At 39.5% G+C, this 24,955-nt stretch overlaps 1 long non-coding RNA gene across 1 annotated transcript in view; it reads right to left on the reverse strand.

Moving 5' to 3' along the window:
- The window catches only part of LOC148044925 (uncharacterized), a 132,328-nt gene extending 110,088 nt beyond the window's left edge, over positions 1–22,240 (reverse strand). The window contains exon 1 of the long non-coding RNA XR_015697142.1: positions 22,161–22,240. This is a non-coding gene — a long non-coding RNA (uncharacterized LOC148044925). The remainder of the gene's footprint in view (positions 1–22,160) is intronic.
- Between the last annotated feature and the right edge of the window lie 2,715 nt (positions 22,241–24,955).

Raw genomic sequence — 24,955 nt, forward strand, 5'->3', positions numbered from 1 at the left:
GGTTAAAAAAAAAGAGACGGTAGAATGTGGATACTTCAGTTTAAAGAATCATAAAATGTGTTTCCTAAGGCATGCCAATAATTGCCAATGAGTCAGGGTAAAATGCATATGTTGCCTATGCTTAGCTACCCATCTATCCATAGTCAAAGCATATGTAGGGAATACATGGACAGTTCCACCTGAAAGCTCCACCTCTGAACTTCTCTATTTCTGATGCATAGCTGAAGTCATTGTATGTACCAGTGTAGAGATTTTCCATAAGAAAGAGGCCTTGTGACCCATGTTTAGAGTGGTGACAATTCTGGGAAGCTGAACAGGTTGTATTCTTATATTGTGTGTGAGTACAAATTGTTATTATGGTTGGTCATGTAATCAGCTAGATATTTAGACTGGATTTGACATTTTTGTCCATCTATCAAGTCCTTCCCAGGGATCTGGGATAGACAGATGTTGTTTGATGGTGTTAAAGGTATCATTCCAGGATACCAAGTAAAGCTGCCTTTTAGAAATGACAGGTGATGATTTTGTTGTTCCTGTAAAACCAATGATAGTCAAGTACTACTCCAGTTGTTTTGGGATTGCACTCAAGGTGCCTGTTGCTACTGGTTCAATTTTTGCTTTCTTTTGCCACAGTCATTCTATTTCTATTTGCAGGTCTTTAGATTTTGTGATTTTTTTCCCTAAAGTTCTTTCTCTTCTGTTTCTACATCTCCAAGTATTACAATGTCCACTAGTCAGACTTTTTTCTTTCTTATCAACAATTGTTAAGTCTGGGGTGCGGCAGATGCTTGCCTGTTTGACTTCTCCCAAAGCACATTCATTTCTTCATTTTCTTTTTACTGTGTTGATTTTGTAGTTCCACCAGTTGCAGTCAAATAGTATTTTTTCTTGCAGCTATTTCCAATGCACAATTGTGGCTACCTTGTTATACATTGTTTGTATTCAGTAAGTATTTATTGTTTCTTTCAGTTAGTCAGGGTTGAGCCCTTCAGGGGTTTTTTTCTGGCAAGATTTTGGAAACAATTTGCCATTGCCTCCTTCCTGGGGGCTCAAAGAAAGTGCCCCCTCCTCCCCTCCCACATTTGGTTAGTTGACATTCACATGGTACTGGCATGCTACTAGTCTATGTACTGCCAAATCTTTGGATGATGAACAGCTTTCTTGCCCCTTCTGATCACAGAGTGACTTTTCAGACTGTCATCCTTCTCCAAATGGTGTTAATCTGCTATCTGCAGATTGGCGTCTTGTAAGTGACCTGCACCATTGAGCATGACAATTGCCCAAAGAATGCCTTGTGTTATTTTCCTACTGCAAAATATCGCTTTCCATTTCTTCCTATGGGGAGGAGGACTTTTTGCTTTTTGTGTTTTGTTTTAACTTGCCTATTTTTACAAATGTTCCTTCACTCAGGGAGAGTGAGGTGCCATTGTATACAACTGCAGGAGGTGCCCTCAACTCCAAATGGCACTGTCCCTTTCAGAAGCTCTGATCTCCTCCAGCACAGCATGCTAGCATTTGTCTCAATTGCCATAGCTTTGTTTTCTTGGCAGGGTTGTCGGGGGAAGGAGCCCTTTTCCACCTGGCATCACAAAGAGGAAGTATTCACAAACCTGAAAAGAAGAAGGCCTCTCTCCTGTCCTCCAATTACATCTGATTATTATCGCTTTTTTCTTATGAGTTTTGTGTCTATCTCTTGTTCTTACTCCCTTCCATCGCCTACACATTGCAAAGAAAGCTTTGCAGTAATTTTTTTGGGCGGGGGGAGAAAGAGTAAAATATTATTCATATGATACCATATAGATCTCTCTCTCTTTCCTCTCTCCCTCTCTCATAGTAAAATTACACTCCAGTTATCTTGTCATTTTCAGTGCCAGGCAGAACTGCTGTTACTGGGGGACACCAATCAACTTCAAAAGATATGCTTTGGTGGCGAGAAATGGGCAGCTATTCAAACACCTCAGTTTGCCGCATGCAAAAGGAGCACACACACACACACACACACACACACACACACACACAGAGCAATTTGAGGTAATTGCAGACTATACAGAATCAGGAAATCTAGGTGAAGGTTACCATCTTCATTCCTCTATGTTCCCATCATTAAGGAAACAGCATTTGGGAAGCCTGACAACCAGCAAAAGAGAAAGCGCCTAAGTGGAAGATTTAAGGGAGGGCTATACCTAAAATCTTTTTTGGTCCGGCTATTTCTGTATTCCAGGTAAAGAAAGACCTTATTTTGACAGTCGCAGTAGCAACAGGCAGTGATGTGAGGACTTGTTTACCTGATCGCTTATCCTATAGTAATTCTCCTTTAACTCCCATCAAGCATGTGTTTACATAAGGAAGGGGTTAATCCAGGGCTGCTGTAAAAAAAAAAAAGGAAAAGACAACCTGGATAATTAGAAGAAGTGGGATTTCCTCTGGGTCCATTCATAAATTGTGCTGGGCATTTAACAGAGAAACAGAAAAGAGACTGTGTAAGCTATGGCAGTTTACAATAAGGTAGGGATCTTGAAGAATTCTATTACTGTAGTAGGGTTTTCCCCATACAAATCTGAAGGATTCTAGCCAGTTCAGGAATACGATTGTCCACATAATATTTCCCTATTCACTTCATTGCATAAGGTAGATCCACTGTACCAAATAGCCATAATGCTGTAATCAGCCTTAACACAGCTGAGCCAGGGCAAAATGGAAAGGATGGTGCCCTCGATTCCCAATCACAACACAGCACCATCAGCTACCACTGTGGCATCCTTGCCTCTCCATCCCATTGTTTCTCCCTTTGCTCCGCCCCTTCCTTCTCCATTCTCTACCACCCTCCTGAGCTTGCCATCTCCTTGCCTGTTTATCCAAATAGACCAGACGTGTCTAGTCCATGGAAACAATTAGCACAGGATGCTAATTATAATTAGCTCAGGATGCTGTGGAGTCTCTTAATATCAAGTGTTTGAAAAAGATGGAGAAATGATTCCTTCTGTAACTTGTTAGCCACATATACCTGAACATGAAAACACTTTTAGGAAATGTTAAATGTTGGTAATTATCAGAAATACATCCTGATAAATTGTTGTTATATTAATTTTCCCATGCATTCAGAATTAAGCAGAAAGGCCTGCTATGAATACATTCCAAATTAAATATTTTGAATGTGTGCCTGTGTGCGTGCGCGCGGGCGTGCCTGCGTGCATATATGCATATAAATGTATGTATATAAAATGTTACAATGGGGGCAGGAGTTTCTCTGTATCCTGTGATACAAGCTTGATTCTTGGCAAATTCAGACAAGCTACAGAACTTCCTTGCAACAGCACAGAAGTGACATTTGTCACTGTCTTTTTCCAGGATGTGTTCTTTAGCCTGCCAAGCTACTTAAATCTTGGGATTTCCTGATGCCCTTCCAAATTACTAACAAGGCCCATCAGGATTCACATACATATTTGGCAGACGAAACATTTAGAAAATAATGTCCAAATAATTTTTATGGACCTCTTTGAATCTATGTGAGGAATTGTAAATGTATTTCCTGACTTGCCTCTTGTTTTTGGATATTAGCTGAAGGTAGCTGCAACTTCCACTATTGCAAACCAAGATTCCAAATTAAACATTTGAAGAGAGCATAGTTCATATTTTATATATAGTTGATATTATTTAGGTAGTTCATATTTTCTCAACTCTTCTGAACAGGGTTTTTTTTTTTTGTCTTTCCCCAGAAATGTCTTTGAGGTATTAAATACATTTACCCATGTGGAATCACATATACTCTTTATCAACTGATTTCTATTAAGGCCTACCTATACAACATCGGTGGGATGTGGTGGCTCAGTGGCTAAGATGCCGAGCTTGTGATCAGAAAGGCCAGCAGTTCGGTGGTTCAAATCCCTAACGCCACATAATGGACTGAGTTCCTATTACATGTCCCAGCTTCTGCCAACCTAGCAGTTCGAAAGCATGTAAAAATGCAAGTAGAAAAATAGGAACCACTTTTGGTGGGAAGGTAACAGTGTTTTGTGCTGACCACATGACCACGGAGACGTCTTGGGACAGCACTGGCTCTTCGGCTTTGAAACGGAGATGAGCACCGCCCTCTAGAGTCGGGAATGACTAGCATATATGTGCAAGGGGAACCTTGACCTTTTATACAACATTAGCAAACCACAAATTGATGTCCCAGGATATCAACAATGCAGAAGTAGAAGCTAATACCAGTTACAAGATTGAGCAGGTTTGAGCATACATAGTCATTGGCAGTGGAATTTGGAAGTTGAGGCAATTTTCCAGATATATCAGGGATAAGATAATTAACAGTGAATTTCTTTCATCTATTTATTTGATTTGGTTTTGTTAAAATGTTTTGGTTATAAGTGTATTAAGGTATGCATAAGGACATGACAGACACTCCCCAAAGTAGGGATAGAAAATGTGCAAAGTGTAAATACTTTTAAAGATGTGCAAAACATTCCAATTGCACAATTTTTATTCCAAATACTAAATTCTAAATTTAAAGCAACTCTTTTGATTCAAAGAGTTTCAAAGCAATTCTAACCTCTCTGAAAGAATCCTGAGCAAAAAAAATCTGAAATACCTGATTGAAACTTGAAACAGGGTTGTTTTGAGCTCAGGCCATTGTTAAAATGCCTGGAATAGCATCCAGCAAACTCCAAATACCCTTTTAAAGTTTAAAATGAAGTTTTTCAAAGTAGAAACTGTTTGCAACCCACTCACCCATCCCCCCCCAATCCTCTTTTAGTACAGGAGATGAGAAACAGATTTTAAATTCAAAATTATTTCCTTTCTATGAGCTTTTCACTCAGCATTTAATATGTGATACTAAGGATATGGATATTCTGAGGGAAGACCTCAAGAAGTCCCCCTTATTTTTCACTCTGGTACATTAGACTATGTTGTCAGATAACTGAGGATATTTAATAATATAAATATGAAGGTAATGGACCATTTATTTTCTGATCTACATTTTTTTTTCTTTAGCAATATTTCATAATGCAACTATGATAGTTGAAACAGAATCTTTTAATAAAACATGCATGCTGTAGGTCACTTTGATTGAGAATTCCTGGGACCACTCAACATTATCATGACCACTGCAAACAAAAAATGAAATGTGTCATTGACACAGATACGAGGGTTAAAAGGGGGTATGATGGAGTCTGACTTTTGTAGTCCTTTAGCGGATATTTTATTTATTTTGCAAACTGAGCCGATGCATTTAGAGCTACTATAGTTCAATTATCTCCAATTTTGCACATTTTATGCAAATGCATAACATTTCAATTGCAGATGAGAGGGGGACTTAATGTTTTAGATTGCTTTTGATTTGAATCCCAAATTTACCTGGAGGAGATTTGTTCAACTCTTCAAAGTTTATTTGAAAAAGTCCGCAACCATTATCAGCTCCAAAAGTTTCCAGTCTAAGGATAATATTGCCAGAATTGGAAGATGGTTGCTGGCATGGAACTGAATTGATAGCAATATTCAGCTTGTTACAGTAGAAATTTGAAAAGTGCCATAATGTTGGATCAGATTTTATACAATCAAACAGAGTTTTAGTAACTTAAATGCATCTTAGACATATTTCTAAGAATTTTCAGAATACATTTTCCATTCTTACCTAGGACTACCAAGTTTTTCAGAATGCAAAGAAAAACTTGCCGCTAACAAAATCCTGGCAGAAATTAAAATAGATAAGCTTTACTTCAAGTGGTTTATGCTGATTCTACCGTGCTTGGTTTGACTTCTTTTTTTTCATTTTCCTTCTAAGGGCTTTCTTTTGAGAATGTTCACTTAATGTCCATGTTATCAATACAGGATTTATTTTACTCTGCTGGTGGAAGCATGCTGTTTCTGCAGACAGTGAGGAACAAAAGCAACTTGATAAATGGTGGTTGTCTCTCATCCGCAATTAGGGCTACTATTCTTTTTTTGTGTAGAAGAGAGATTGGCAGAACCAGGGGGAGGAATCAAATATGGAAACAGTCTGGAATCCCTACATGGGCATAAGAGGGTGAAGTCCACCCCTTCTCTGAATGCTATTAAACCTTATCTAATCTTACCTAAGGGAAAACCATTGGACTGAAAATATTATGTGTTTACCATTTTCCATGAAAATAATACTTATCCTGAAAAATAAGCAATAGCCTGATTTTAAAACATGCACTTAATATAAACCCTACCCCAAAATAAGCCCTAGTGAAGATAGTCAACAGTCCAGATGCAGCAAGGGTGTGGGGGCTAATGGTGTCCAGCAGCAGCCTGTGCAGCACAGGTGAGTTCATTACTTGTCCAAGCAGCAGGTGGGGGCAGAGGTGGGGGGGGAGGAAGGTGATCCAGATGTGCCACATGAAACATGGGAAAGCCGACATTGTCTTTGCGCGGCAGCACTGGCAGAAGATGGAAGCATGGAAGGAAGGCATTCAATCCCAACACTTTGCACGGACTTCAGGCAAGCCAAGAGATGTGAAGACAATCCTCTCACAGCCTCCCACAATCCCGCCCACTCTGGCCTACTGACTCTCAGCTTTCCCATGGCCTGCACAGCATGTTCAGATTGCATGCCTCCCCCGCCAGCATGCCTCTACCACTGTCTGCTGCTTGGACAGATAATCAACTCACCTGTGCTGTGCAATCACAGAGTGCACTGACCAAGTGGCCAGTGGGCTGCAGTTGCTGCCAGACAACATCAGCCACCATGTACTAACTGCCTTTTGTACATGCGCAGAGGTGTGTAGGTGCCCAGCCGGGTTGATCATCCTGAAATCATATTTCCCTGAAAATAAGACCTAAATCCCCCCCAAATAAGATTGGGTCTTATTGTTGGGGAAACATAGTAGATAGCACTGATCAATAAAACAACTAATTGAACTTTTCACATGTGGATCTGGTTGTCTGCACCTGACATTGCATTCTGCACCTCCAGTTTATTAGTGTGAACTGGAGTTATGAAAAGAGTGGAGAGATTTCTAAGAAACTAACTTTTCTATAATTCTGATTCAGGTAACAGATTATACATTTAGTTTTCCTAATTATATTTTGTTTATCTGTAATAGGTCAATGATCAGAAGTGGGGATAGACAGAGGAAAAGTATGTTTTGTATATTTTTCAAAGATAGTTGTAAAGGCCAAATGTAATCAGAGCTATTAGCTCTAATATTGTGCTTTTAAAAAAGTAAGTTAAATCTTATGATTTTAAAAATCTAATTTATCAAAACATTATACAGAAATTTGCTTTCATAGAAGGTTTTGTAATGGTCAGGAAGAAATGGATGTTGGAGGTGTTATTTGCATGGTGAATTTTTTTGTTACATTTTCAGAAAGGAGGGTGACATTTCATAGATTCTAACTGGTGAATAAGCTATGTAGAGTTGGGCAAGTGGTACTGATTTCTAGAGTAGACATACAGAGGAGCAAGTTTTTTCATCTTATGCCCTTGTTTACTTCGGGGTAGTCAGTCAAGGGAAAGTACAACTCATGTCCTTCAAAGTTTGTATGTGACCTTTTTTTGGTTCTGCCCAAAATGGGGAGAAAAATAAACAGTCCTTGAAGCTACTCCCAAAACAAATATGTAAAACCTTTTATATTCTCAGTGTCAACACAATAAAATAAACAAAATAATTATGCATTTGATTTGGTTGGTTGAAGCTTATGAGACATAGTACATGCTTATGGTAAGATGGAAGAGAAAATCAAAAAGAGGTTTTTTTTATAAGATGGTATTCAAGGCACATAAATATGGTTCTATTTCTAATTCTGCAGATTTGCATTTTTCAGGTTCAATGTATATTATAAAAAAGTAGCATGCCAAGTATTATAGAAGATGTGCTTTGTGTTTACATTCCACTGATTTTTTTGAATAACACTGCACAACTGTATATGTTAGCTTAACTCTGTAATCCTCTTCCCAACTATAATCCAATTTAAATACATGTAACTATATTTGCTCATGTTCATCCTTACTACTATTGTCAAGTTGTCTTTCTTCCATCCTGCCCTCTTCTGATTTTAGATTGTAAATTCCAGGGGAAAGAAGCTTGTGTATTGATGTCAAGACTTAGAAAAGCAGCAAGTCAAGTGATGTTTTAGGATGGGCAAATCTCTCATATCCAGATTTTGTTTCACATTGTGCTAATCTTAAATTTGGTTTGACTCATTTTTGAAGACTTTCAGATTTTTAGTTTGAAAGTTTACACAAAAAGCTTAAGAAAGTGACCTGCCACATAAAATAATTCAATATTGGTCTAATTGACTGATAATACCTTACCCTGAATCATTGAATGAATGGTTGTATTAGGGAGTATTAAATACTCCCATCAGAGGCGTGGAGGTGGGGTAGAAAGCAATAAGTGTTGGGACACCTTATATTGAGGGTCTAAGGCCCAACTGCTATCCCTCTACACTCACAGATAATTTAGAAGGATGTTGTGGTCAATATTATCACAGGTTATTAAGAGATCCAGCAGAATAAGAATGCCCAGTGCATTCCTGATGGTACTCAGTCTAACTTCAACTTTATGTCTGAGTCTAAAGTCACTACCTTGCAGTTGTTGGCCTATTGTTTTCTTTATATCAGAAGTTGTCCAGTTTTTATTGTCCAATGGAGGAGAGAGACCAATGCCTCTTTCAAAGCCAGTGGAGTCTCCCATCTTATAAGAAACCGTTAATAATAGCTTAGATTCATCATGTCACTGTTTCTTCCCTGGCTCCTTTGATGAGCTGGAAAGTACAGGGTTTAATTTAGGTATTTAGGTATTTATTAATGCTTATAGGCTGCCCTTTTCCCTGAGGGGACTCAGGGCGGCTTACATAAAATAAGGGGGGGGGGTATACAGACAATAGACACAACAATACACAGAAGTAAAATAGTAAGCAACATTCATTCATCATTCGGGTGGGGACAGTTATCTTTGTCCCCAGGCCTGACGGGCTAGCCAGGTCTTAAGGGCTGTGCGGAAGGTCTACACGGTGGTGAGGGTACGAATCTCCACGGGGAGATCGTTCCAAAGGGTCGGAGCTACTACTGAAAAGGCTCTCCTCCGTGTAGTTGCCAGTCGGCACTGACTGGCAGATGGGACTCGGAGGAGGTCTATTTAAGTCTAATAACTGATCTATTCTGGCATATTCTGGATTTCAAATTAGATTGATGAATCACATTTTAAACCTTGTTAGCATTTTAAAAAGCATGATATCAAATATCAGCATCATGTTGTACCTAATTGCTTAGAATCAGAATTGTAAGAGACCATTTAGGCCACTGGGTCTAATTTTCTGCTCAGTGCAATAATCCAATCTACAGCTTTTCCAACAGACAGATGCCCTGCCTGTACTTAATCCTTTCAGGCAATCTCACTACCCCCCTTTACAACTGATTCTGTTATCAAACTGTTTTTTTATTATTAGGGCTTTCTTGTTATCATTCACTTGGAACCTAACTTTCAGTAATGTGGAGCCATTATTCCATGTCCTGAACTCTGGAATGATGGAGAACAATTTCTGTGCATCTTCTTTCAGCTGTTTGAAAAGACTATCATATTCTCAGCCACTTTATATCTCTATCTAACTATCCATCTGGATCCAACTTCAACTATCCATCTGGAATTCAAAGATCCTTTAAGGTACACTATTATCAAGCTAAATAGATAGGGAAGAAATGGAGGTAGTGACAGATTTTATTTTCCTGGGCTCCAAGATCACCGCAGATGGGGATTATAGCAGAGGTGGATTGCTTCTGGTTCGGCCCGGATTGGGTAAACCAGAAGTGGTGATGGGAGGCTCCATCCACCCACCCAGCTTCTTCTGCGCATGCACAGAAGCATCACGCACAAGCATGCATACACACATGAGCTCGTATGCACACACAAGGGAACCGATAGTAAAAAAAATGAAACCCACCACTGGACTACAGCCAAGAAATTAAAAGATGCTTGCTCCTGGAGAGGAAAGCTATGGCAAATATTGACAGCATACTAAAAAGCAGAGATATCACCATGCCAACAAAATTGTGTATAGTCACGGCTATGGTTTTCCCAGTTGCAATGTATGGCTATGAAAGTTGGATCATAAGAAAGGCTGAGCACCAAAGAATTGGGGCCTTTGAACTATGGTGATGGAGAAGAGTCCTGCAAGTCTCTTGGACTGCACGGTGATCAAACCGGTCATTCATAGAGGAGATCAACCCTGACTGCTCCTTAGAAGGCCAGATCCTGAAGATGAAACTCAAATACTTTGGCCACCTAATGAGAAGGAAGGATTCACTGGAGAAGAGCCTTATGCTGGGAAAGATTGAGGGCAAAAGAAGAAGGGGACAACAGAGAATGAGGTGGCTGGATGGAGGCACTGGATCAGTCGGTGTGAGCTTAAATGGGCTCTGGGAGATGGAAGAGGACAGGAAGGCCTGGAGGAACGTTGTCCATGGGGTTGTGATGGGTCAGACATGACTTTGCAACTAACAATTCAAAAGGCAACATCAAAATATTGTTGGCTTTCCTCTCTCTCCTGGAGTATGGTCACAATCAATTTGAACTAATGTTAAATTTCTTTTCTGGATGAGAGACAAGCACATCTGAATGACCTCTCTTCATTGTTTCAGATTTTGAAGATTCAGAATTGAACTTTAGGGGTGGGGGTGGGGAGACTTTTTTGAAACAAAAACAAATATATATATGTTTCTCCCAACATTGACAAAATGAAATTTTTATTTTATTTTATGTCATTTTCATGCATTATTTTTTAAAGTAATTATGGTTAGAAATACTTTAGAGCACATAAACAAGTTCCACATTTTTGTAAAATTTCTTTTCCTTGAAATGTTTACCTTTATATCCTCTCCAGGAAAGGAGGGGGGGTGGGCTGGCTTTAAAGCATGCATTTTTAAAAATTTGCATACACGTATGTAGGTATGTACATAGACATGCAAATACATAGCCCCCACATAAAATATCTACTATCCAATGCAGCCAATAATTGGTGTTTAATAGTCCTCCGATTACAATGCGGTGTGAATTACCAGTAGAGTATTAATACTCAGGAATGAGTTAATAGTGCATAAAGATCTTCTAGTGGAACAGTGGGGGAGTTGAATATTCCTTTCTTAAGTCAGCTGTAAGTAATTACAACATGGTGTGACTCTGACTATTACTATAACAGAGCAATTGAATATGAGGAATGGATAATAGTATGGACCTAGAGGTATTTTTAGAATGTCAGCCATCAAGCAGGTGGCTTTGTTACCTGGAAAGAAGGTTTGGGAGATTGTGGGGAGGGGGAAGTTTGCCATTGTTGCAAACTCAGCCTAATGAGTTATTTAAAAATAACTTTGGAAGGCAATATCTGTGATACATAAGTAGGGATGAGGAAAAGAAATCTAAGTAAATCAATGGCATAATGACACTACAGAATAATTCAAATGGACTATTTATTTCATCTGTCTGTATGCTGTCTTAAAAAAATATCCCACAACCCCAAGCCTTCAGCATTTTGTGCCAGGGAAAAAGCTGAATTCTCTAGCTTGCATAAATTATGCAAATTGGGTGTATTTGTATAAGCTCTTACTTTTTGAAATTTATCCAATTTATTACCTTTTTCATAATTGAGTTTATTTTCATGGGCCATGTGAACAATAAGAAATTGTGCCGGATGCTAAATCCTTGCCTTTGAGACAGATGATTAATAAAATCAATCAAAATGATCAAATAATCCATTTATTTGATTGAGTTAAAAGAGAGTTTCCATATTTTGCAAATTTTTGCTAATACACATTTCAGGAGAAGTGCCGACAAAAGGGCATTACCTTTATTCAAATGTAATTGATTTACAGTTCAATTCTGTAAAAATCTTCTTCTAAAAATATTGACTTCTAGAATACTTACTTCCAGTAAATAGATAGAGAATCACAATGTTTCAAAGGAGATAGGGGAGTAGAAACTCCAAAATGGAAGAAACCTCTAACCTAGGTACTGCTTCTTCTTCTTTTTTTTGCCTGTATCATGATCAAAGTAATGGCAATGGTTTGTTCCTCAAAAAGAAGGAGGGCTGAGTGACTTGAAGGCTAAATATCTTTCTTCTATCTCTGCCTGTAAAAAGTGAAAAATTTGCTAGCCCTCTGTCAGAGTTCGTAAGATTTCAGCCTACGTGTCTCCAAATGTACATCATCATGTGCAAGTATTTTGCACATGTAAAACCAAAGAGCAAACAAGCAAGAGAATAGGGCCATGATGGTGAACCTATGGCATGCAGAGCCATCTTTGTGGCCACACACATGGTCACCTTCTGGTTTCCAGCATGCGCATGTGCGCTGGCCAGATGATCTTCATGCATGTCGGAGCCCTGGAAACCTAAAGACCAGCTGGACGGCATGCACATGTGCACAGACCAACTGGTCTTCGAGTTTCCGGCCCTCCAGCGCAGGTGAAGACCAGCTGGCCACCGCATGCATGCGCACCAGCCAGCTGGTCTTTGAGTTTCTGGGGGTCTGGAGCATGTGAAGACCAGCTGGCCGGCGCATGCATGCGCACCGACGAGCTGGTCTTCGAGTTTCTGGAGTTCTAGCACAAGTGAACGCATTTTGGTTTGGGGACTTGGTGCCGAAAAGGTTTGCCATCACTGGACTGTGTCTTTAGGTTTAATATGCCTATATATGCCTATATGCCGAGGTGCCGCAGTGGTTAGGGTGCAGTACTGCAGGCTACTTCAGCTGACTGTTATCTGCTGTTCAGCGGTTCTAATCTCACTGGCTCAAGGTTGACTCAGCCTTCCATTCTTCCGAGGTGGGTGAAATGAGGCCTCAGATTGTGGGGGCGATATGCTGACTCTGTAAACTGCTTAGAGAGGGCTGAAAGCCCTATGAAGCGGTATATAAGTCTAACTGCTATTGCTATTGCTATATCTTGGCATATATGAAACAAACAAAACCTTGTATTAATTTACAGAAGCTTTTATCACTGACTGAGTATAGTATGAAATCTTCCAGGTAGTCCTCAACTTACAACAGTTCATTTAGTCACTGTTGAAAAGAACAACAGCCCTGAAAAAGTGACTTATGACCCTTTTTCACACTTAGGACCGTTGCAGCATCCCTATGGTCACATAATCGAAACTCAAAGCTTTTGGCAACTGACTCATATTTATGACAGTTTCATTGTCCTGAGGTAATGCGATTACCTTTTGCAAACTTATTACAAAGAAAGTCAATGGGGAAGCCAGGTTTGCTTAACAACTTTGTTACTGTGTTACTGTGTAACAATTGTAACGATTCACTTAACGACTGTGGCAAGAAAAGTCATAACATGGGGTAAAACTCACTTAACAAAAGTTTCGCTTAGCAACAGACATTTTGGGCTCAATTGTGGTTGCAAATCGTAGACTATCTGCATTGGCTTTTCCAAGAATGGGTCACCACAGATCGAGTACCCTCAGCACAACATTCAGGTAACACGATGTTTAATTGAGAAATCCAGCTCAGCTAGGGTGTCATCCTATGGACATGTCCAAAAAGAATAAACAGTGCTGAAATGATAGTGACAGGAAGGAGTGGTGGGTTTAATGTGGGAAAATATGAACACAACGAAACATATATTTGTTTAAAAAATATACAATAGTGTACAAGTATACAGTACAGCGTAGTATTCCAGAATTGGACCTGATCCGCGTTCACTTGACCACAATGTTTAAATATGACTTTGGAACAGTCACTGTTAGATCAACCTACAGAGCAGGGTTGTTGCTATGGGATAATGAAAGGAAACTTCCATGTCTTGAATTCTCAAGAGAGGGAGAAACAATAGCTGTAGCAATAGCATTTAGATTTACATAACTCTTCATAGTGCTTTACAACCCTCTCTAAGCAGTTTACAGAGTCAGCAATCTGGATTCCCCAACAATCTACACAGACATGGCATTCAGGTGGTTTGGACTGGTTCAGGCGAACTGGTAGCGGAAATTTTGAGTAGTTCAGAGAACTGGCAAATACCACCTTTGGTTGGTCCTGCCCTCCCACCCCCATTGTTCCCTGTCCCATATTGCCTTGTTTTTTAGCTCAGCTGATTCACAAAGCAGAGTGGATTGCCTCAGCTGAGCTAAAAAAAAACAGCTCAGCTGACACCGAGTGCAGTCTTTAAGTGATGCGCGGGCACGTAAAATATGCTCTCATAGGTCCGGTAGGAAATGATTTGGAATCACATCCTCATTTTATACACATCCTCAGAAAGATGGAAGTTTGAGTCAACCTTGAGCCAGTCAGAATCTAACTGCTGATATTCAGCAGAATTAGCCTGCAATACTGCATTCTAACCACAGCTCATCATCATATAGATAGTACCTAATATGCAATCAATGTATAAACAGTACGGAGTTTAGGTCTGACTGTTGATTGTTAATTTCAAGTCCCACTTTGCTTGGAGCTTCTTATTTTTCTCCAGGCTTGAAACAGGACAGCCTTTCAAACAGGAACCATCTATTGGGAAGAGTTGAATTTTGTCCCAGTCATTTGCTGGTGGTGATGTGGGGGGGGGAGGTGTGAGGGGTTGTTAGGAGGAACATCTCCAAGCACTGGTTTGTTATATTGCTACCATTTCAAAATTGAAATGGTAGAGCATTTTGGCATGGCTTTAAGTACAGCATCCTGTTTCTTCTAGAACCAGCTTACAGTATCTACATTCCCTGCAATTTTTTTGCGTATAATTTACTTAAAATATTATAATACACAATGATACCAATCTTTTCTTCAGAGAACTATCCATACCATTAAACTGCGGGGATTTGCCTCCTCCCTTTTCTTTTCTCTTCATGTACAGCTATTGTCTTACCGATTCAACATATGCTCTCAGATGAAAACAGCTTGAGGCTTTTGATTCGAAGAGTAGTAATTTTGCAAATGCACAAAAATATAATTTAAGGATTGATTTGATTCCTCTTTTCTCTCCCACCCCCTCCAACACAATAGGTCCTTCTCCCGTTACATTGCTGCACAGGGCAGATGTTGAATTTTTCAATTTGCAGGTTTGTTAAGCATCACAGAATGTTTTGGTTCTCAATCAAGAATATTCTTCCCAAGTGGTTCCAAAGAGGTATGCCTGAAAATAAAGGCATGTTCTTTTTTTTTGTCATTGTTGTTGTTTTGTTTCCTGGCAGCATGTGGACTGTATGCAAAGAAGGCAAGAGATGAAGTGATGCTGTTTACTAGACCATCATATATGTTTCAGACTATTACAGACTTTCCAAATTCAATAGAATGTTTTAGTAAACATCTCATAAAAGATGCTGTTGTAGCTTATGCTTATAGTTTATTGCATCCCTATCACATACAGCCTTTTTCCAAATGTCTCAGTGTGATGTTCATTATTATTTATGATGGTATTTTATGATAGGACTTTACTGATGAAGCTTTACTGAATACAAGGAAGGACAATTCCCGTTCTGGATGGACTCACAAACTGAATCAAAAACATGGGAATTGAAACTACCACTGCCTTGGTAAGACCACACTTGGAATACTGTATCAAATTTTGGCCACCACAATATAAAAAGTGGAAAGAGTGCAGAGAAGAGCAAAAAGATGATGGGAAGGGGAGGAGAGGAAAGTCTAAAACTTATGAAGAACAATTGCAGGAACTGGGTATGTTTAGTCTATTAAAAGAGGGACTAAGAGTGACATGATAGCAGTGTTTCAATATCTAAGGGGCTGCCACAAAGAAGAGGGGGAGGGGTCAACTTCTTTTCAAAAGCACTGGAAGGTAAGACAAGAAACAATGGATGGAAACTAACGAAGGAGAGAAGCAACCTAGAACTAAGGAGAATTTTCCTGACAGTGAGAACAATTTATCAATGGAATGGCTTGCCTTCAGAGTTGTGGGTGTTCCAACGCTGGATGCCTTTAAGAAGAAACTGGGCAACCATTTGTCTGAAATGGTATAGGGTCTCCTGCCTGAGCAGAAAGTTGGACTAGAAGATCTCCAATGTCCTTTCAAGCTCTGTTATTCTGTGTTCTGTATTCTATATTCTGAAATTGAGATCCTTCCTTCCTTCTTTCCTTCCCAGGTCATTTTTTTTTCCTTTTCAACTGTCAAGAGTTACTAAGAGTGGCAGAGGGAAGCAATGACATTTCTAGAGGGGCAGTTCTTTTTTTTCTTTACAAAAAATAAAGCATTTAAAAACTAGTATGAATTTCATTGGGGGGGGGGGGCAGAAGCCCAAATGGGGTGAACAAAAAGGAGCACAAATTTTGGCAAACAAGCATCCATGCCTCAAACTATTAACTATTCTAGCATCCTCTTGGTATATTTCCTGGTCTTTGATACACATTCTAACAGGCAAGAGCAATAGGTTTTTGCAAGAATAAGCAGGCTTTATGAGAGAATTCAATGTCACTTTTTTTCCACTCCTTGGAGCTTATGATTTGCACTGTTGATTCCCCATAGAAACTGTGCCTATACCTTGAAAGAGCAATCACTGACAACAGTTAATTTGTACAGGTAAATTCTTATTAAAGGCTGACAGCCTCTTGGCTATTGACAGATGAGTAGCAAAGAGAAAAACAGAAAGCTTGTTTGCAGATGACATGATACAAAGGACAACATTCTCTAGAAAGTAAAAACTGGTAAAATAGTGTTCCAAAACAATGTAAATTTATACCAGCTGAAAATTTGATTTACAGCTTGTTTTGTTTTCTAAAAAGAATACTTTCTGATTTCTTAAATGCTAAATGAACTGTTTACGTGCACATAAAAAGAATGAGGAAGCAGAGAATGAAGTTAACATTCAGCTGGATATGTCAGCATACAAGGAGACCTTTGGAATTCCTGGCAACAAGTTACATTGTCAAGTATTTACCTTTATTATTATTTTACTTTATTCTATTTCAGTGTTTCTCAACCTTGGCAACTTGAAGATGTCCGGACTTCAACTCCCAGAATTCCCCAGCCAGCGAATGCTGGCTGGGGAATTCTGGGAGTTGAAGTCCGGACATCTTCAAGTTGCCAAGGTTGAGAAACACTGCTCTATTTTATTTTATTTTATTCCTTTATTTTATTATTTCTAAGCCAGCCCACTTCCAATTATCATTCAAAGTAAAACTTTAAAGGTAGAGGGAACAAAAGTATTAATTTCCATAATATTGTAAGGACATGGAAAACTCCTTCAGATAGATATTTTTAGCCTTCTCTCTAATAAGCCCATTTGTGAGTTTCAAATATTGCCACTGTTCAACATTAATGATTATATGATAAACAGCTACACTTCACGACCCAACGTATGTTATGTGACATGGTCAGTATTCAACTTCCCTAAATTCTACCACAGCGTGTCCATTAGATTATCTCTGGGAATCTCACTGCAATCTGAGCAACTGTTTGTAAATACATCTAACATTTCATATGAGATTTCCCCCGGCATGCTAGTTTTCTCCTACACGATCTGGTGAGGCTATGATGATATAATAATCTTGCAGTATCAACCTGGAAATAGAATGGTTATTATTGCTTGTACTAGACAATTCATCCTTTGTTCAACATAATCTCTGATTTGGAAAATACAAACTTCTAAGAGAGAACCCTGTCCTGACAAGGAATGTCTCTCCCTTGGAAACTGGAGGAGAGGAAGGCAAACCATCTAAAAAAAAAGGGGGGGGGGAGAAAAAAAACCTTACCTCCTACCAAGTTAATGTATTCTTAATGCAAGATGCAAGCCGTCAAGTTCTACTAACTAAAGCTAATTTCTCCAAGCAGTTTATTCATGAAGGAGACAATGTGATTTGAGATTTAATCAAGTTCAAATTAGTTTTTGTGATTAGCTGGTTTGGGCTGTTAAGGTAGCGTAATAATGATATCATTATTCCCAGCCAAGCAGTCATTCACACGAGTCTCTCCCCCCACTCGCCCCCCACCCTTACAACTGATGTGACTCCGCAAGTGGTTTGTCAGCCTTCTGCTGAAGCTTCCCCCCACCCCCCTTTTGACAGGGATAGAACTGCTGCATTTATTCTTTGGTCCCAATTCCAGCCAGTGCAAAAATAAAGCCAGAGTTGATTGGTGAGCAGCATGGGAGTGCTGGGGGAAGAAAAACTATTTTCCACAAAAGAAAATGTATGAAAAAACCACATGTGACAGAAGGGGTAGGGTGGGGAGGAAGTATATAAAAATGCAAATTTTTCTTCCTAAACTTTATCTTTGGATAGGGAAAAAAGCCTTAAGTGAGAACTTCAACAAAGCCATAAGAAGGGGGGGAAAAAAGATGACAGGTTTGAGTTTCAGAAAATTTAAGACAGCCGCAAGGATTAGACACTTTAGGTCGTCTCTGCAGACATTTCTTAGGGGAGTTAATTCCATTTGACATGCAAGACCAAAGTGAGATTACAGGCCCACAGCCCCATGGCGAGGTGGATGTTGGAGCTAAAAGCCGGGATTTGAATAATTGTGCAGGCTTACTCCAAGAATCAGAAGAGAACAGAATGAATGGATTATTAGAAGGAACTTTGTACATTTTAAAACGGCTGGACTTAATAAAAAAAAAGAAAAAAGAAACAGACTCAGTGTATGACTGATGTTATGGACACACGCTCTGAGTCTCTTCATATTTTTAGTAGGATCTATCAAATATGGGAAGGGGGAGAGAAACAGAAGCTGCAAGAAAAAAAGGGATAATGAAAAATGGGTCTAGTGTGATTTTTATGGAAGGAAGCAAGTTTTACTGAAGAAAGTTTAGCCTAATGGATTCAGGGTTTCATTCAAACACAAGCACGCACACATACACAAACACACACACTTAGAGCACACAGAGAAATATTGAGACAGCTTAAAAAAAACTTTGGGAAACAATGAAGAAGAGGGACAGGGAGCGGGGGCAGGGAGAGATTAGTTTTGTTGTGCTTTTTATATTGAGGGTTTTTACGAGAAGAATTATTAAGCCACACATTTTTAAAATAAATTCGACCTCATCCCTTTGTGTCTGTGGAAGTGCGTGTCTATAAAAGGAGGTAATAGCTGACTGCTCCTAAGACTCAGATGTGCTTAATTAACTGTCCACAGAGAATTATTGAAATACTTACATAATTCTTATTTAGTGCTCATTAAAGTGAGGGATACAAGTGGTGGACAATGAGATGCATGCCAGGACTTTGAAGTAGAGGAGGTTAGTACAATAATGGCAAAGAATTATGAAAGCCTGTCCATTAACAGAAGCACACTTTTCACTTTTTAAAAAGAAGCATTGACTGACTAAGTTCTGAAAGTGTTTGTTTATTTGTTTTAAAAATCCTACTCAAAACATTTCCTGTGGATTGCCTGTGTTAACTAGACCATATACACAGTATGGTAGGTGGGGCAGCCCATTCAAAAGGAAGCACAGGGACGCTCTTGGCTGCAGATCATCTACCATAATTGGTGGAATCATCTCAGTTGGCTTCAGTCACTGCTTACATGGCTCCCAGTCTAGTAGTGCTGCTTTGCAAGACGGCTCACACTGCATATGTTAAGTCTACATAAGTTGTGATCAGTGACATGCGGTCAGCTTTATGGCTGGTGAGGCACTTTTTAGACTTGTGGACTTCAACTCCCAGAATTCCACATACAGGCATGCTCAGTTCCAATTTAAAGCAACAGCATTTTTCCCCCTTGCAAAATAAGTTTTCCCATTTTTTTCTTCTCCCTCCCCCTCTTTCCTCCCACTCTTTCCTCCCTCTCTCCCTCCCTCCCCCCTCTCTCAAACAGACACACGCACACAGAGAAATTGGATCCCTCTCTCACTCACTCACTCACTCTCAAACAAATACAAACACAGAAGTTGGATTGGATATATTTTCCAAAGGCTTGAAAGCAGCTCCTCTGCCATACCCCCACTTCCCCTGCTGCCTTCTGATCAAACTTTTTGAATTCCTCTCCCCTCCCCCCACACACACCTTTTCCAGCTGTTTCAGAGACAATTTCAACTCTGCTTCTGCCTGCCCTGCCCTCATGAAAGGCCAGAACTCTGAGTCAGACTGAGCTAGTTGCTCCCAGAGAACTCTAAAAAGCCTCTAAAAATGCCCTGTACAGGAGGCGAGAGAACACGTGCCTCCTTTGCATATGAAATTTTTTGCTTGTTAACCCTTGCTTAACTTTTAAAAGGCAAAAAATTGCTTATGCACAGGAGGATCCTATTTCTCTGGCCTCCTATAGTTAACACTAAGCACTGTTCCAAGTCACTGTGACTTAGAATCATGGGGCAGCCCTTGAAGAGTGTTCGGAGACTTCAGCTGGTCCAGAATGCAGCCGCGCGAGCAATTATGGGTGCACCACGGTACACCCACGTCACATCTATCCTCCACGAGCTGCACTGGTCTCCGGATACGCTTCAAGGTGCTAGTTATTACTTATAAAGCCCTACATGGTATTGGACCTGGGTACTTGAGAGACCGTCTCCTGCCAATTACCTCCCATAGACCCATTAGATCCCACAGATTAGGCCTCCTCTGAATTCCATCTGCCGGCCAATGCCGGCTGTCGACCACCCGGAGGAGGGCCTTCTCTGTGGCTGCTCTGGCCCTTTGGAACAAGCTCCCATGGAGATTTGTACCCTCGCCACCCTTCAGGCCTTCCGGACAGCCGTTAAGGCCTGGCTGTCCCAGCAAGCCTGGGGTTGAGTCCCCCCCCCCCTACTCGAATTTGCTGTGCTTGCTGTGCTTTTTTAAATTGTTGTATCACTGTCCTGTTTGTCTTACTTTCTGTATTTGTTTTCCCCTTCCCCTGGTTTTTGTTCAGCTGCCCTGAGTCCCTTCGGGGAGTAGGGTGGCTTACAAATCGAATAAATACCAAATACCAAATCTGGTAGCAACTACCTTGGCTTTAATTATTTTTTAAAAATTCCTTAAAATTCTTTCCTTTTACTCATGACTGGTGAGGCCACGCCTCCCCTGCCTCTAGTGACTGCACATCCCTGGTTGTGATTCATAGATATCTGGTAACATGTGGCCATCTCAAGACATTGGTGACAGTCCACCACCACCCCCTAGCTTTGCTAACCTCTGGGCATCTTTGATCTATTTCCCAAGTCTTTCTATTAGCAAGATCCTGTATGTGACCATGTCTCCAAATCAAAAATCCCATTTGTGCTTCCTCCCAATATCTCACAGTACAACACAAGGAACTGCTAAGGAAACCCACAATGAGTCAGTAATCTTATAAACAAGTCAGAAATATACCATCTTGAACAGACGTTTAGAGGATTCACTCCTTCCCTGGGAACCATATCTCTTCCACAAGAGGTAATTTATATTTTTTGATCTCAACCTATCCCTTCACATTATCACTGATAGGAACTGTCCCCTCAAAGAAGGAGAAAAATCTCTACAACAATGCCCCCCGCCTCTCATCACCCAGAGACAATCCATAAAAAGACCACAGTCAATGGAATCCATGATCAAAAGCCACTGAGATGTTCCAGCAGCACCATAAGGATCTCATTCCTTCCAGTCATAATTTAAACCAAGGAAATCTAGGGAGTTGCTTTCATAAGACATTTCTTAATATTTTAATGAATTCATTTTACAAAAAAAAATTAAAGTACCAAAACAGTCAGTATATTATTCTTGATCATGTTTATATTCATCTTTCCCCATCAACTCAATGGAACTTTTAATATTTGCTTATATCAGGTTTGATGGGATATTTTTTTTAAAAAATGACATATTTATATCCACAAATGAGCTTCCTTGACATAATTATACCAAGATATGAAAAGAATTAAAGCAACAAGTGAATCTGAAATGTTTATAAACTGATTGATACCCTTAGGTGTTCCCCTTTAATCATCCTACAGAAACAATAAAATACATCCTTCTTTCTTCTCCTTTCTCATACCATGTAGGTAGAAACTTCATTGATGCAAGATCGCGTTAAAGCATGTGACTTCCTAAAAAAACAAAAAACCATTCTGGTCCTTTTGGACCTTCCACATCTGCTTCCAGGTACTCTTAATGATTCTGCTAAAGAAGGACTCCAGTGGATAAGTGAAGGATTCCAATTAAGATTATCTCATCATTTCCCCCCTAAAAGTTCTATTTGTGTTCAGTGGAATAAAAATCAGAGATCCTGAAAAAGTAGAACTACTGACTTGCAAATCTGTTCTCATGAATGTGAGTGAAACTCTCCGTGGATTTAAGAAACAAAAGTAGGGCTCACCTTGTGCTCAGATGAATGTGTGCAGAAGCCACCTTCAAACATAGCTGCTCAAAGTGGCTAGTTAGGAATTTGGATCACAGAAACACTTGGAGAAAAGCTAATGTGCCCTATTTCACCCACACCAGACTTTTAGCCTTCACAGAGGCAGGCTGAACACTTAACACGAAGGAGAGAGAGAGATTAGTGCCAAGTGATTGTCAGGTCTACTTTCTAATTATAGGGAATGATTCACTAGGAGGTCTCCAGTCACACTGTTTTTGGAGAGAGATGTTGAATCTTTTGCTTTCAAATGTCACATAGTTTGGTCTACAAATAAAAGTCACTGGCTTCCTTACATTAAAAAAGCAAGCTGTAGCCCCTCCGAATGTAAAGAACCCTAGATTCTAAGCATCCTACATCTATATCTTTGACATTTGAGAAGATTTGAAGGCTCTAGTGTGCCTGAAAACCTCACCTTATTTGACAGGAAAAGTTTTTTTTAAAAAAAAGAAAAAGAAAAAAGAGTTATAGTCCTTAATAAAAGGCAGGAAGCTTTAGTTTTAAAGCCTTACTACAGATTTTGGCTCAAATTAATTTAGGCAGATGATAATTCCATCTAAATCAAAAAGGACTATTTCTCCAAATCATCAAATTGGGATGAATCTTGCGATAGGTGCACAGCCTTTGGGTGCAACCACAAATAGAGCTATTCTCAAATACATCAATATATGTTCAAATGGATATGAAAGAGTTTGAATTCTCCTAATGTGATTGCTAATTTTTTTTATTACAAAAGCTGCAGAAAAAAAGCAACCATGATTAAGATGGGGAGGTGAGGACAATAGCTTGGTATTTCTCAGATCACAGTAATTATGTTATTGAATGTGATCCAGCAATGTGCAAATAACACTGGAGGTGTGGTTAGGAGTAATGTTAACAAAGGCATTGAGAAAAGTGAATAAAAAGAGAACAGGCGATAGAATGGATTTTGGCTGATGGGAAGAAATTGCTGCTGAATTGAACTTCATCCATTTTTAAAAGAAGTAAAATAAAGCTAGAAAGAGGCCTTTATTTACTGCATAAATGCAGGTATGGACAGTATGTTCTCTTATAGTCTGGAATTGTGGATAATTGAATGCTAAAATGAAGGGAAAACTTACAAAAGGGCCAAACAGACACACTAAACAACAAAAGTGCAATGTGATGAACAGCACTGAGAAGAATCCTCACTGCTTGGCAAAGCTGATTAACAAAACCAATGACCAGTGCACAATGGATTTGCAGAGATTTGGTGGTTGCCAGTTTAATCCAAAAGATTGCAACAAGTTCATTTTGGGATTGAATCTAAATAAAATAAACTATCACCATTCAAAGCTCCCTCTGACCTTTTGGTACATGTCTGCAGAATAGGCTTTTTAATTTAATTAATTAATTAATTAGAAAGGACATTTTAATGTCAGAATATATTTATATTTCTTTTTTTTAAAGGAACACTCTTATTGCTATAGGGCAGATTAGGATCTTTGAAGGCCATTTCTCTCTACTTCATCTTCTACCAAACAAAATCAAGACAGGCTTATTTGGAGTCATTTTCCATGCACATTCCCTATATATGTGTGTGTGCCTGTTTCAAAGAGGGTTCAAAATTAACCAAAACTCATATGGAATTAAGAAAGAAAAAGGAGAAAAAGAGTCAAGGGTGCTAAAAGAAAAGTTTAAAAGGTATAGAAAGAAGGAGCTCCCAATGTCCTTTGCAGCAAATACAAGTATAATTACAAAGTTATCTCGTACTCTATGGTTATGAAAAAGAACTCTCACTTTTCTCTATTAGTTTGTTTTCTTGTCTCCAATCTACAAATCATATATGTGTTTTCTCCTGTTTCATGCAAAAAAGACTATAAGGCGGTTCCAGTCAGCCATAAATGTAGAAGTTGTCTTTTCTAGAATCAAGGAAGCCAGCCTAGCCATCTCTGCAAATCTCAGCATCTTCAACAACCATTCCACTGTTGTGACTAGTGTTGAACCATAGGCAGGTTTGGAGGAAGAGATAGTGGTAGCTACTCCGTTACTGCAACCTCCACCCAGCAGCTTCCCCTTTAGGGCCCCATGGCAACTGGCATAACCAAGTTTTAACACATTTCCTGAAGACCAGGACAAGGGAAGCAGATCTTATTTCCTGTAGCAAGATATTATAAAGGGTGGGAACCATGGCAGAAAACCATGTTCTCCTGGACCAGCTAATTCCTTAGCTGATGAGGTCTTCAGTAGGCCTCTTCCACCAACACAAGTGGGACAGACCAATCCCATTAGGGAAAGACAGTGCCTCAGATATTTAGTGTTAGAATTTTTATATAAAATATTTATATGCTGTAATCTTCATGAGTGTGTGTGTGTGTGTGAGAGAGAGAGAGAGAGAGACAGAGAGACAGAGAGAGAGACAGAGAGACAGAGAGACAGAGAGACAGAGAGACAGAGAGACAGAGAGACAGAGAGACAGAGAATATGTATGAGACAATAGGCTAGATTGAGCAAAAGACAGCTACAGACAATGTTAATGTGGCCTTGAGTAGGTTCCTGTTTCTAGAACCCCTTTTAACACCCATAAAATAGTACCAGCAGTACTTCAGAAACTAGTTCTATCAGCAGTCTAAATATGGGACTAGAAATATTTCAGTAATTAATATCCTGACTTTCCAGGAACTGGCACTAAAAATATCCAAGGAAATGTTACCATGAGAAGTCCAAAAACTGGAAATTAAATATGGCTGCCAGACTTTGAATATACTCTTGCTACTGAACTTCAAGGACATTACTAG

Source organism: Thamnophis sirtalis, unplaced genomic scaffold (genome assembly GCF_051295495.1).
Source record: "Thamnophis sirtalis isolate CommonGarterSnake01/CBP01778 unplaced genomic scaffold, rThaSir2_p1.2 scaffold_6, whole genome shotgun sequence".
Taxonomy (NCBI): Eukaryota; Metazoa; Chordata; class Lepidosauria; order Squamata; family Natricidae; genus Thamnophis; species Thamnophis sirtalis.